We start from the raw sequence: 13,369 nt of genomic DNA, 5'->3' as shown, positions 1-13,369 counted from the left end.
TATTCTTGCAACTTGTGAGTTATTCTCATCAAGCAGAGACATAAGACGATAGAATGGGGTGAAAGAGATATAGAAGAGGTAGATAGGTTAGAGGAAGAGAAATAGAATGGTAAAATTCGAAGCTATGATGGAGAGGAGAAAGAAAAAGATGAGAGGGGCACAACAATGGTGGCTATACCGTCCCTAATATGTAAGTCTTGAGGACCCTCTTGAATGATGAGTGGTTCTGGATAAGACGCAGATCACAGGGGAGCGCGTTCCATAGTCGTATGGCTGAGATGGAGAAAGACACGGAGAAAGATTTTGTGTTATTTAAAGGTACAGCCAAGATGCTAGACGTATTCGATCTCGTATTGCGGTTGTGGAATGATGATAGGTGTTTAATGTGAGAAGATAAGTATTGTGGGCACCAGTGGCTAAGAAATCGATGAAGTAAGCACATCGTGTGGAGATCGCGTGCCTTATGTGGGCGTATCCAACCTAGCTGGGAGTATGAAGGACTGATATGATCATACAACCGTATATTGCATATGTATCTAATGCAAGCATTCATCACTAGCTCGAAGCATCTCGAATTTTCACTATTTGTGCCGTGTTGAACTACATCACAGTAGTAAAGATTAGGCAAAACTAGTGTTTGGACTAATTTTTGTTTAACATGGGTTGGAAATATTTTTCTAAATTTTTGAATTGCATATAGGGAGGAGAGCGATTTCCGGCAAGGTGTGACTGTTTGTTCTTCCCAGTGTAGGTGTTCATCCAAGATTATTCCAAGGTCTTTTACTGTTTTTTGGTATGGTAGTTGGGTACCATTGAGGAGTATTTGAGGAACTGTTTCGCGAAAGTACCGACTGATTAACTTTGGATGAGATATAAGTATGACCTGGGATTTCTTGGGGTTTAGTTTCAGACCTAGGTTCTGTGCCCATCGAGAAACAGAGCAAAGATCTGCGTTCATACTCGCTACTGCGTCAGCAATGTTCTTGGGGCTTGCACTTATGTACAGTTGGATGTCGTCGGCATATAGATGGTAGTTGCAGGAGTGAATCACTGAAGAAATATCATTAATGTACAGTGAGAAGAGTAATGGACCAAGGAGAGCGCACGTTTTTCCATGATGACTTTTCCGACACACAAATGACTTGTTGACTTCTGTTTTTGAGGTAGCTGTCGAACCAGTGTATTGCGCTGTTTGAGAAATTCAGCTGCTCCATTTTAATTAGTAATATATCAAAGTCAACTGTATCAAAAGCCTTGCTAAAGTCAAGCAGTGTTAGGATGGTAGCTTCACGTCTGTCCATAGCATGTTTAATGTCATCAGTTACTTTGATTAATGCAGTTGCTGTACTATGGTGCTTTCGAAAGCCTGACCATACAGGATGTTCTGAAATTTCCGTTACAAACTTCTTGGACTTGTAGAGGGGAGTGACTAGATAATATTTTGAATGTCCAGAAATGTACTGTTTCTGTGGTACAGCCACTGGAAAACATGCTGCTAACACGACCCTTTCCACAAGTAAATGATTAGGCGTGACCCAGTGCATCATTTCTTTTACGGTTCCACTCAGTAACAGCCAAAGAAATTGCTTGTGTACTCGTTGGCGGGTTCCCTTCAACGTGATGCAGTACAGCCTCTTACAATTCGTGTGCGCGGCGTCTGCTTGGAGCACAACAGTCACGCTTGCTGACGGTGAAGCTACCCTTTCTCGAAGTCGTTGCGTAATCGTGGCGAAAAGAGCATACGAAGGAGTCGACGTTGTGGAGAACGATCTTGAGAAAAGGCGACGAGCAGCTTCTTCATTACGGCGAGATTCGTCATTCAGAGGGATCATGTCAGTGTATTGTGCAAACGTGTTTTCAACCACGTTGCTCTAACTCTTACAGAGACGTGAAGGAGCCTCGAGCCAAGTCAGAGAGGCAATACAGACGATAAATGACATCAGCCGATTCGACGTAAACACCCTCCACCATGACAAGACTGTTGCATACGTACCTAGCAAACATGTTTTCGAACCGCTCTAACACGGAAATGGTACGTTTCTGGACATTGGTTGAGGCTCAAAATATGATGTACTTATTCCCCTCTGCAAGTCCTTCAAGTTTATAACGGGAGTTTGTGAACACCCTGTATATCAAACTAATCGGGAAGAAGTATAGAATTTAATAGAGTTATAAAAAAATTGCTCACCAGTGGCTGTTGACCAAAGGGGCAAGGAGGCACACCGGTGCCAAGCGTCTGTATTGGTAGCAGCTGTGGTCCTGACCGCGGCTCTGTCCGTTTCCTGCTCTGTTTTGCTTCCTCACCGTTCAAAGATTCAGTTAGTTTTATTTTTGTTCACACGTCTAGTTCCGTAGGACCAAACTGAGGAACAATTCTCCAAGATCATGGAATGTGTCAGTACATGAAACTACAATAAAAAATAATAACAGATAAAATAAAATGTTTTTGAATCCAAAAAAGTTAAGCTATAAGTTTAAGTAAATGCAGTCAACAATATAACATAGGAAACAGCATAATTTTTCAATGAACTCCTCTACAGAATAGAAGGAATGACCCACGAGGAAACACTTCAGTTTCGAATTGAAAGAGGGTGAATTACTGTTAAGATTTTTGAATTCTTCTGGTAGATTATTGAAAATGGATGCAGCAGTATACTGCACACCTTTCTGCACAAGAGTTAAGGAAGGGCGATCCAAATTAAGATTGGATTCCTGCCGAGTATTAACTGAGTGAAAGCTGTTAGTTCTTGAGAACAAGCTGATATTTTTAACAAGAAACAACAGTAAGGAATATATATATATATATATATATATATATATATATATATATATATATATATAGAGAGAGAGAGAGAGAGAGAGAGAGAGAGAGAGAGAGGGGCCAATGTCAGAATCAGAATACCCAACTAGTGAACAGGGGTCGACAAGAGATTTGTTAAGTTACACCACTTATTGCCCGAACCACCCGTTTCTGAGCCAAAAATATCCTTTGAGAATGGGAAGAGATACCCTGAAACGGAATACTGTATGACATAAGCAAATGGAAATTAGCAAAGTAGACTAATTTTCGCGTCGAACGATCACTTGCCTCAGATACCGTTAGAATAGTAAAAATAGTAGCATTAAGTCTCTGAACAAGATTCTGAACGTGGGCTTTCTACGACAGTTTACTTGTGGTGTCACCGCCAGACACCACACTTGCTAGGTGGTAGCCTTTAAATCGGCCGCGGTCCGTTAGTATACGTCGGACCAGCGTGTCGCCACTATCAGTGATTGCAGACCGAGCGCCGCCACACGGCAGGTCTAGTCTAGAGAGACTCCCTAGCACTCGCCCCAGTTGTACAGCCGACTTTGCTAACGATGGTTCACTGTCTACATACGCTCTCATTTGCAGAGACGACAGTTTAGCATAGCCTTCAGCTTCGTCATTTGCTACGACCTAGCAAGGCGCCATATTCGGTTAATATAAGTACTATCTTCAAGAATGTATTGTGACTCATGTACCGTCAAGAGTGACGTTCATCATTAATGGATTAAAGTTAAGTATCAAACTAATTATGTCCGCTTTCTGAATTCTCATTCTTTGTCATGTTCCAGACCTCACGTCAGTATAGTTCTTCCCTCCTCATGCCAACCTGCGTGAGTTAAAACGCGTGCATTTCGGCCTCCACTCGTAATACGGTGTTGGCTCTTCTGCTAACACAAAATTACTACCTATGTGAATACGTAGAAATTTGAACTGTTCAGCTTCACTAATCATATGCACATTCTGTGAAATTAAAACGTCGGGTTTTGTTGAATTGTGTGTCAAAAACTGTAAAAACTAAGTCTTAGTCTGATTTAGCGTTAGTTTATTTTCTACAAGCCATGACATTATGTCGTGCCTGCACTATTTGAAATATAGCCAATGTTGGACCCAATATCCTTTATTACCAAGCTGGTCTCATCAGCGAATAGAATTTTACAATTACTGTAATACTGGAGGGCATATCATTTATACAGATAGCCCCTCTGGGTGTCTGTGTGTGTTGTTCTTAGCATAAGTCAGTTCAAGTAGTGTGTAAGTCTAGGGGCCGACGACCTCAGTGGCTTCGTCCCTTAGAAGTTCGCACACATTTGAGCATTTATATAAATAAGGGACATGAGTGGCGCCAACACTCATCCCTGGGGTAGCCCGTATTTGACTACACCCCACTCAGACCCCACATCACAGCCGTACTCGACACTTTGAATACTGACTTTTTGCTATTTGTTGTTAAAGTAAGAGGTGAACCAATTATGAGCTACTCTCCCTATTCCATAATGGTCTAACTTCTGGAGCAATATTTTGTGGTCAACACAATCAAATGCCTTAATTAAACAAAAAAAATGCCTAGCGTTTGAAACCTTTGGTTTAATCCATCTAGTACATCACAGGGAAAAGAGAATACATCTTTTTAAGTTGTTAAAACACTTCTAATGCCGAACTGTACATTTGATAGCGATAGTTATTCGCACACACTCAAATCTGCCTTTGGGTTAGCGCTACAACCCACTGGTGTAACGAGGGATGATATTTCATGAGTATTATCATTCATTTACTGGTTTACCGTTGGGTAACTCCACAGATTATAAAGAACAGGGTGTAAAGAAATGACTCCCTCCAGTACCTCACAAACCATTACTACCTGGGAACAACATACACAAAAACAAACAAAATAAAAAGCCATCGCTATTTCTCCCGGCGAATACATGTTCAAGAAGAGGAGAGATTCTGGAGTTGTTCCTAGGCTGAAACCTGTATGGTGCCTTAACGAGCTACTATGATTCATAAACACTTTAGTGTGACGGCAGCAATTAAAAGAACATTGAAACCGTGCTTTTAATTGAAGTAGCTGCTTCTACTGTTGTACATTTGCTGCAAGACCACACGTTAGCCGAGCAAAGCCCCAGAAAAAAAGAGCGGAAAATTCCACCTCGGTTCAAAATCTCGCATAACATCAAACCAGTCTTCTCTAGAGTTTTGAGGGGAAAAGTAGAAAAAAAATTCAGTAATTTACAAGCAATTCGACTGAATGAACATCTTCAACTGATCATTAAATCAGAGGTTGAAAATACCGCTTAAGTTGTAGGGTTCTTTTTATTTAAAACACGACTGGTTTCGGGCTCTCATATGCCCATCGTCAGGTGTTACGTTGAAACTAGGGACCGGAGCTAATAATAGTTTTTTCAAGCAGTAGTGCACATGTTGTTGTTGTTGTGATCTTCAGTCCTGAAACTGGTTTGATGCAGCTCTCCATGCTACTCTATCCTGTGCAAGCTTCTTCATCTCCCAGTACCTACTGCAACCTACATCCTTCTGAATCTGCTTAGTGTATTCATCTCTTGGTCTCCCCCTACGATTTTTACCCTCCACGCTGCCCTCCAATACTAAATTGGTGATCCCTTGATGCCTCAGAACATGTCCTACCAAACGATCCCTTCTTCTGGTCAAGTTGTGCCACAAACTCCTCTTCTCCATAATCCTATTCAGTACCTCCTCATTAGTTATGCGATCTACCGATCTAATCTTCAGCATTCTTCTGTAGCACCACATTTCGAAAGCTTCTATTCTCTTCTTGTCCAAACTATTTATCGTCCATGTTTCACTTCCATACATGGCTACACTCCATACAAATACTTTCAGAAATGACTTCCTGACACTTAAATCTATACTCGATGTTAACAAATTTCTCTTCTTCAGAAACGCTTTCCTTGCCATTGCCAGTCTACATTTTATATCCTCTCTACTTCGACCATCGTCAGTTATTTTGCTCCCCAAATAGCAAAACTCCTTTACTACTTTAAGTGTCTCATTTCCTAATCTGATTCCCTCAGCATCACCCGACTTAATTCGACTACATTCCATTATCCTCGTTTTGCTTTTGTTGATGGTCATCTTATATCCTCCTTTGAAGACACTGTCCATTCCGTTCAACTGCTTTTCCAAGTCCTTTGCTGTCTCTGACAGAATTACAATTTCATCGGCGAACCTCAAAGTTTTTATTTCTTCTCTATGGATTTTAATACCTACTCCGAACTTTTCTTTTGTTTCCTTTACTGCTTGCTCAATATACAGATTGAATAGCATCGGGGAGAGGCTACAACCCTGTCTCTCTCCCTTCCCAACCACTGCCTCCCTTTCATGTCCCTCGACTCTTATAACTGCCATCTGCTTTCTGTACAAATTGTAAATAGCCTTTCGCTCCCGGTATTTTACCCCTGCCACCTTTAGAATTTGAAAGAGAGTATTCCAGTCAACATTGTCAAAAGCTTTCTCTAAGTCTACAAATGCTAGAAACGTAGGTTTGCCTTTCCTTAATCTTTCTTCTCAGATAAGTCGTAAGGTCAGTATTGCCTCACGTGTTCCAGTATTTCTACGGAATCCAAACTGATCTTCCCCGAGGTCGTGCACATAAAAAAGCAAAACAGAAGTTCCATGTAACATTTCAGAAACGAGCGGTCGGAGTAGGTGCTGTCAAAACCTAAGTCAATGGCAAAATGACACCAGACAATATTAAGGACAACTGCCGGGCTAAAGAAATTCGCAATGAACTTCAGGACACTTAAACTCTGCTCTTTGACCCCGAGCGCCTTAGTGGGCGAGTACAGGACGCGGTGTATCACCAATGGGCGTAGGGCGTACACGAAGGGTGGAAGCAAAAGTACTGTCATCTGTTGACGGGGAGAAGAAAGCGGGGCCCACTATCCCGCCCTTTGACAATCTGAATTAGTGATTTACATTCAATATGAAAAAAGCATTACATAGAAAGTTACATAGAGAATGTTGGAAGCTCATTTAGAGTTGTAAAGGAACATATTGAACAGAGCAGTACAGAACTGTGGTAAAATTAACTGGAAGCCGGAAACATAAAATTTATGTATAAACTGTAAATCGCAATGAAAACATTCCCTCTCCACGAGTGGTATGCATAATGTAAATAACGCGTTTGAAAAAATAAGATTCCTCTCACATTCCCTGATACACATACACACTCACACACACACACACACATGCACACAGAGAGAGAGAGAGAGAGAGAGATAAACACTGATGTCATTAGACTTAGATTTATGGAAATGTGAATGGACATGTGTTATCCTTTCAGCATTTCCGCTCCTTATATCTCTAGAGTGTTGCTTGTTCAGAAATAAACACTTATTCACATATTCTTCGACTTTTGACTGTTAGTGTTCAACATCAAACACCCGTTTTCTGACGATTTCATCTGACTCTGGCAAACATTCTGCGATGATGTGTAGTAAGAAAATGTGGTTCCTCAGAACATATTAGGAAGCAAAAGTGGACAGGAAAACCGCTTCGAGGGCAAAATGATTATCGGTGATGATGTTAGATTTCGTTGTAGTAGATGCCTCGAAGCAGAACTTCAAAGTGTAACTATCTCTGACAACAGCATTTGGAAGCGTCAGAGCTAACCTTTGCGCCAATGTTGTCTCATCCATTTCATAATGATCGACCTATGATCACATAACGAAAATCGATGGCTTGTAGCTTGCCGGAACCGTGGAAATGTCTGCTTCTATTTAGTGTATGAATACTACATTTTAGTTGGAAACGGAGCGTCGTACGGGCTAATATTTAAGAGAAAACGTGCTTTCTCAAGAACTGTTTGTCGAGTGTCAGCCTTGACGACTCACTGAAATCTGACCGTAATTAGGAATAAAATTTCCTTCTTACAGCTTCAAGGGGCTCCGGAACGCCCTATACTTGCAATGTTAAAATAACGCTTATAAATTACATCTTTCCTCACAAAGTATTGGAGGTAGGAAGTTGAACTTTTTACAGGTTATTTATTGGAATATGGGCTACAACTTAACACAGGGATTTTACAAAATTTTAGTTCAGTTATTAAAGATGATTTTTTTTCAATTGTAATGAAAATTCACAACATTTTTTTGCAATTTTTTATTTATATATTCAAAAATATACAGTTTTTTGGAAAAAGGCTGTGTTAAATTATGCAGAAGGTACTGTGTAACATTTACTGAAAGTTTGAAACAAATATGTTTGGAAGATCCTTAGAAAACATGTAATTAGTATGAGAAAATAAAAGTTTTGGGAATCGAGCGACAAAGATTGGATTAACTTTTTAGTGCATTCCAGGTCCATAGGATGGATTATCTTCATCCTCTGCAAACTCCTCCTCCAGCTTCCTCTTGTTCCTCCTCCTGTTTACTCTTGCTTGTATTTCTAGACTCTTTACAGCCCTGTCTGCAGCCCGAAGGCGTTCCTTGTCTAAAGCAAGCATCGCTCGTACCATGTTAGAACCTATCTTCATTCCCATATTTCTAAATACCTTGCACCTTACAATGTTGCCATCATTGAAAGTCGCAACAGCAACTTTACTTTTACTCATTATTATACTACAAAAAACATAGACTCAAGAAACAGAATTAATTACGAATATTTTCGAGATAACGACAGAGTAAATAAACATGAAACAATCGACAATCACACCAGCGATGTGTATTGAACCATCACAGGTTAGCCACAACACATACTTTATCTCACATCACTAAAATGTACCTGATGAACACGGACGTTAATAATAACACCATTTGACAGCAGTTTAACAGCGCAACAGTGGGTCACGCCCATGTAGAACACATTTCAAAAAAAAATTTAAAAATAGTTGTAGTCTTCGGAATTGAATAAATTATATATCTATTAAAAGGTAATAGTCTGCAGATTCAGAAAACGCAAAAAAGTAAAAATTGAACTTTTCATGATTTTGAGCCTTTCCGGAGCCCCTTAAGATACAGTCTTGTCCTATTTGCAGGCGGATTTTCATTATTTTCTTAATAGTCGTTTCATCGTCATAATGTCAAACGCAAGACCCTACGACTGAATTTAACTTTGTAGCTATTGCGGCGGAGAAAGCGCGTGTGTAAAGCCTGCACTTTTATTGGTTTTATCGTGTGTCTTTACTGACGAATAACCCATGTTTGTCAGTTAAGTCTGCTGCAATGGGCGGTAAGCCCCTATTCCTCAGCGAGTAATGGCAACTTCGTAGTCACTTTCCAATACGCCGCCGAGCGAGGTGGCCGAGCGGTCACAGGCACCGTGTCACGGACTGCGCGGTCCCTCCCGCCGGAGGTTCGAGTCCTCCCTCGGGCATTGGTGTGTGTGTTGTTCTTAGCATAGGTTGGTTTAAGTAGTGCGTAAGTCTAGGGACCGACGAACTCAGCAGTTTGGTCCGTTAGGAATTCACACATATCTGAACATTTTTCCAATACAGCACTGCCGCATTAAGTTGTTGTTGCGAAGAGAGGTCAATAATGTGGGACATTGCAACTGAATACTGGATAAACAATGAAGCGCCAAAGAAACTGGTATAGGCATGCCTTTTCAAATGCAGAGATACAGTACACAAATCGGCAGAATACGGCGCTGCAGTCGGCAAAGCCTTGAAACACGTATGTATTCATTACCAGCGATGGCGAGGCATGACAGAATCTCTGACCAGAGAGTTATTTATCGTTGCTAGTCTGCGCTTGACCGCGCGAGACGACAGTTGCATGTAGTGAGTCGGCAGGAGCAGTAGCGTGTAGTGAGTCGGCAGGAGTAGCACGTAGCGAGTCGGCAGGAACAGTTGTTATATGTAGCGAGTCGGGAGAGGTAGTAGTCAGTCGACAGTAGTAGCGAGTGGACGATTGTACTGAGCGGGCGTCGGCATGCGTCGACGGCGTGCTCTTCTCGCGACTCTGGTCACGGTTCGGGACGATGTATATTGTTATAGAAGGTAATGAAGCAGCATTGCGCAAATCTAATAATGTATGTTAATTGTAATTAATTTGTTAAAAAAAATGCCCCAATAATAATTTTTTATAAAGTAACTTTCTTAAAGAAAAAGATTCATTTCAATTTAAAGAATATTTCCTATGCATTTCCTCCAAGAATCAAAATTAAATATGGGCCAGCATTGCACGAAGCTGTGTAGAAGAGTGGATAAATAAGAGCACATATATAGATGCAGTTTTTTATTGAGGTAAGAATTTTGCTTTTTTTTTGTTCTGAATACAGGGACGAAGGTCAGCGCTGCTGTCCTTATAAAATTTATCAGGTTTAATTATTTCTGTTCAGATGTCACATTCAGATCATGATTCATTATTTAATTAATATTATTGTGGGTTTATGATCAATCATCATTCTTTAATTTTGTAGGGAAGTTACCATTCTGGAAAAATTTTCATTATCATTTACTTTTTTACTATTTTTGCTGGGAGGTTACAGCCTATGTAAAACAAAAAGTGTCTGGTGCTGTTGTTAGATCGGTTACTGCTGCTACAATTACAGGTTATCAAGATTTAAGTGAGTTTGAAATTGGTGTTATAGCCGGTGCACGAGCGATGGGACACAACATGTCCGAGGTAGCGACGAAGTGGGGATTTTCCACTACGACCATTTCACGAGTGTACCATGAATATCAGAATTACGGTAAAACATCAAATCTCCGACGTCGCTGTGGCCGGAAAAAGTTCCTACAAGAACGGGACCAACGACGACTGAAGAGAACCGTTCATCGTGACACAAGTGCAACCCTTCCACAAATTGCTGCATATTTCAATGCTGGGCGTTGATCAAGTGTTAGCGTGCGAACCATTCAAGGCCCACTCGTGTACCCTTGATGACTGCACGACTCAAAGCCTTACGCTGTAGCCTGTTGATAACGGGAAACATGTTGCCTGGTCAGACGAGTCTCGTATAAAATTGTATCGAGATGATGGACGTGTACGGGTATGGAGACAGCGTCATGAATCCATGGACCCTGCATGTCAGCAGGGGACTGTTTAAGCTGGTGGAGGCTCTGTAATGGTGTAGGACAATGCGACACCCCACACGTCCAGAATTGCTACAGAGTGGCCCCAGGAACACTCTTCTGACTTTAAACACTTCTGCTGGCGTCCAAGCTCCGCAGATATGAACATTATTGAGTATATCTTGGATGCCTTTGGCAACGGCCTTGCCGCAGTGGATACACCGGTTCCCGTGAGATCACCCAAGTTAAGCGCTGTCGGTCGTGGTCGGCACTTAGATGGGTGGCCATCCAGGCTGCCATGCGCTGTTGGCGTTTTTCGGGGTGCACTCAGCCTCGTGATGTCAATTGAGGACCTACTCGACCGAATAGTAGCGGCTTCGGTCACGAATACCATCATAACGAGCGAGAGAACCGTGTGCTGACCCCACGCCCCTCCTATCCGCATCCTCCACTGAGGATGACACGGCGGTCGGATGGTCCCGGTAGGCCACTCGTGGCCTGAAGACGGAGTGCTTTGGGATGCCTTGGAATGTGCTGTTCACAAGAGATCTCCACCTCCTCGTACTGTTACGGATTTATGGACAGCCCTGCAGGATTCATGATGTCAGTTCCCTTCAGGACCACTTCAGACACTAGTCGAGTCCATGCCACGTCCTTTTAAGGCATTTGTGCGTGCTCAAGGGGGCCCTACACCATATTAGGCAGGTGTACCAGTTTCTATGGCTCTTCAGTTTACACGCATCTCTCAGTAAACGAATAGTGAGACATAATGTAGATTTTTAACAATAACTAACTGAAGAATCGGTTGTCTAGAATAAATTTTGCAGGAAAGAACTGTGAATGAAACGAAACTTACCTTAATCGCTTCCGCTGGTGCCGGAGATCTCGCTGCTATTATTGCAGTCGTCTTCTTGCATCAGCAACAGTTCTTTTGCTATGTCAAGACAGTCGGTTCTTTGAGCATAACTGTTTCCATGTTTGTGCACATTACTCACTGAATTCCTCATGACTCTGTAGGGAAGATTTTCCAGAGCGGTGCAACTCAACGAAAAATCATTTATCTTAAAACTCTCGTTTTCATTTTCTACCTTACTCTTGATAAATTCTCAAGTAATTTCAATGGCGTTGAATTCGCAGTGCGCTACAGACAACCACAGCAGTTTAAGTTCCTAGACCGCTGAGCGCAAGACACTTTCCGAAAGGTATTCTTGTAGCCTGACGTGTTGTCGTGCGTGTTCCAGTAGGCCAGCTCTAGCAAAATCCACATATTATATATGTGGTGTCACCGCCAGACACCACACTTGCTAGGTGGTAGCTTTTAAATCGGCCGCGGTCCGCTAGTATACGACGGACTCGCGTGTCGCCACTGTCAGTGATGGCAGACCGAGCGCCGCCACACGGCAGGTCTAGTGAGACGTACTAGCACTCGCCCCAGTTGGACAGCCGACTTTGCTAGCGATGCTACATTGACAAATACGCTCTCATTTGCCGAGACGATAGTTAGCATAGCCTTCAGCTACGTCATTTGCTACGACCTAGCAAGGCGCCATAGCATTTGATAATTAATATTGTGAAGCCTGTACAGTAACAAGAGCGATGTTCTACAATTGTGGATTAAAGTTTAGTATTCTACCAGTTACTCTTGTTTTGCTAGTCTTATTTCTCTGACCTGTTCCAGACCTCACGCCAGCCTGCGTGAGCTTAATCGCGTGCCTTTCGGCTTCCTCCAAACTCCGTGAATTGGCTCCTGCCAAAACACAACAATATATATATTAGATGGAAGCTCTACATTATTCCTTTTCATCCACGAGGTACTAAATTCCTTTCTCCATTTCATAAATGGATTTTTTGATATTGATTTTTTCATCGTGCTGCACGAAGCCCGATCCAAGACACTCGATCTGTTTGGTAATTTTTCGAAAACGTTTCTAGTCCCTGGCATTCACCTTAGAATGACATGCAGGGTCCATGGATTCATGATGCTGTCTCCATACCCGTACACGTCCATCCGCTCGATACAATTTGAAACGACACTCGTCCGACCAGGCAACATGTTTCCAGTCATCAACAGTCCAAAGCGTAAAGCTTTCAGTCGTGCAGTCATCAAGGGTACACGAGTGGGCCAGGGGCCCCGAAAGGCCATATCGCCTTTTTGCTCAATAGGTCATAAGCCAACATTTTGTACCAAACCGTGTGAGGTATTATATTTATTTTTTCCAGAACTGGGTGATGTTTCAATTCCTTCTTTTCAGCCATTATATTCTTCAACACTTCCTCCTCCGATGCATAAGGTATTCTTTATTGCTGCCATCCAAAATCTCTGTAATGATTTGCACCACGCAAAGTTTCTTCAGTGTATTAAATAGTCCATACAATGTTTCGCAAATGTCTTTTTTTCCGCAAGAACGTGTCTCTTTTTTTCTGCTACTCGGTTATTTTCTTTGAGTACAGGTTCTTTGCTGACATTTTTGTATCTCAAGACCAGTTTCTGAATAGTACGGCAAAGGGTTGTTTAATTCGTATCAGGAAAGTCTTCCACATCAGTCTTCAACTTTTCCTACCTGGCTGCT

The 13,369-nt window shown here is 41.9% G+C and overlaps 1 pseudogene; it reads left to right on the top strand.

Annotated features, from left to right (window-relative positions):
- The first annotated feature begins 9,006 nt into the window (after positions 1-9,006).
- Positions 9,007-13,369, top strand: part of LOC126176657 (integrator complex subunit 14-like) — a 57,732-nt pseudogene continuing 53,369 nt past the window's right edge.

Source organism: Schistocerca cancellata, chromosome 3, assembly GCF_023864275.1.
Source record: "Schistocerca cancellata isolate TAMUIC-IGC-003103 chromosome 3, iqSchCanc2.1, whole genome shotgun sequence".
Lineage (NCBI taxonomy): Eukaryota > Metazoa > Arthropoda > Insecta > Orthoptera > Acrididae > Schistocerca > Schistocerca cancellata.
This window is presented reverse-complemented; position numbering and strand designations above follow the sequence as displayed.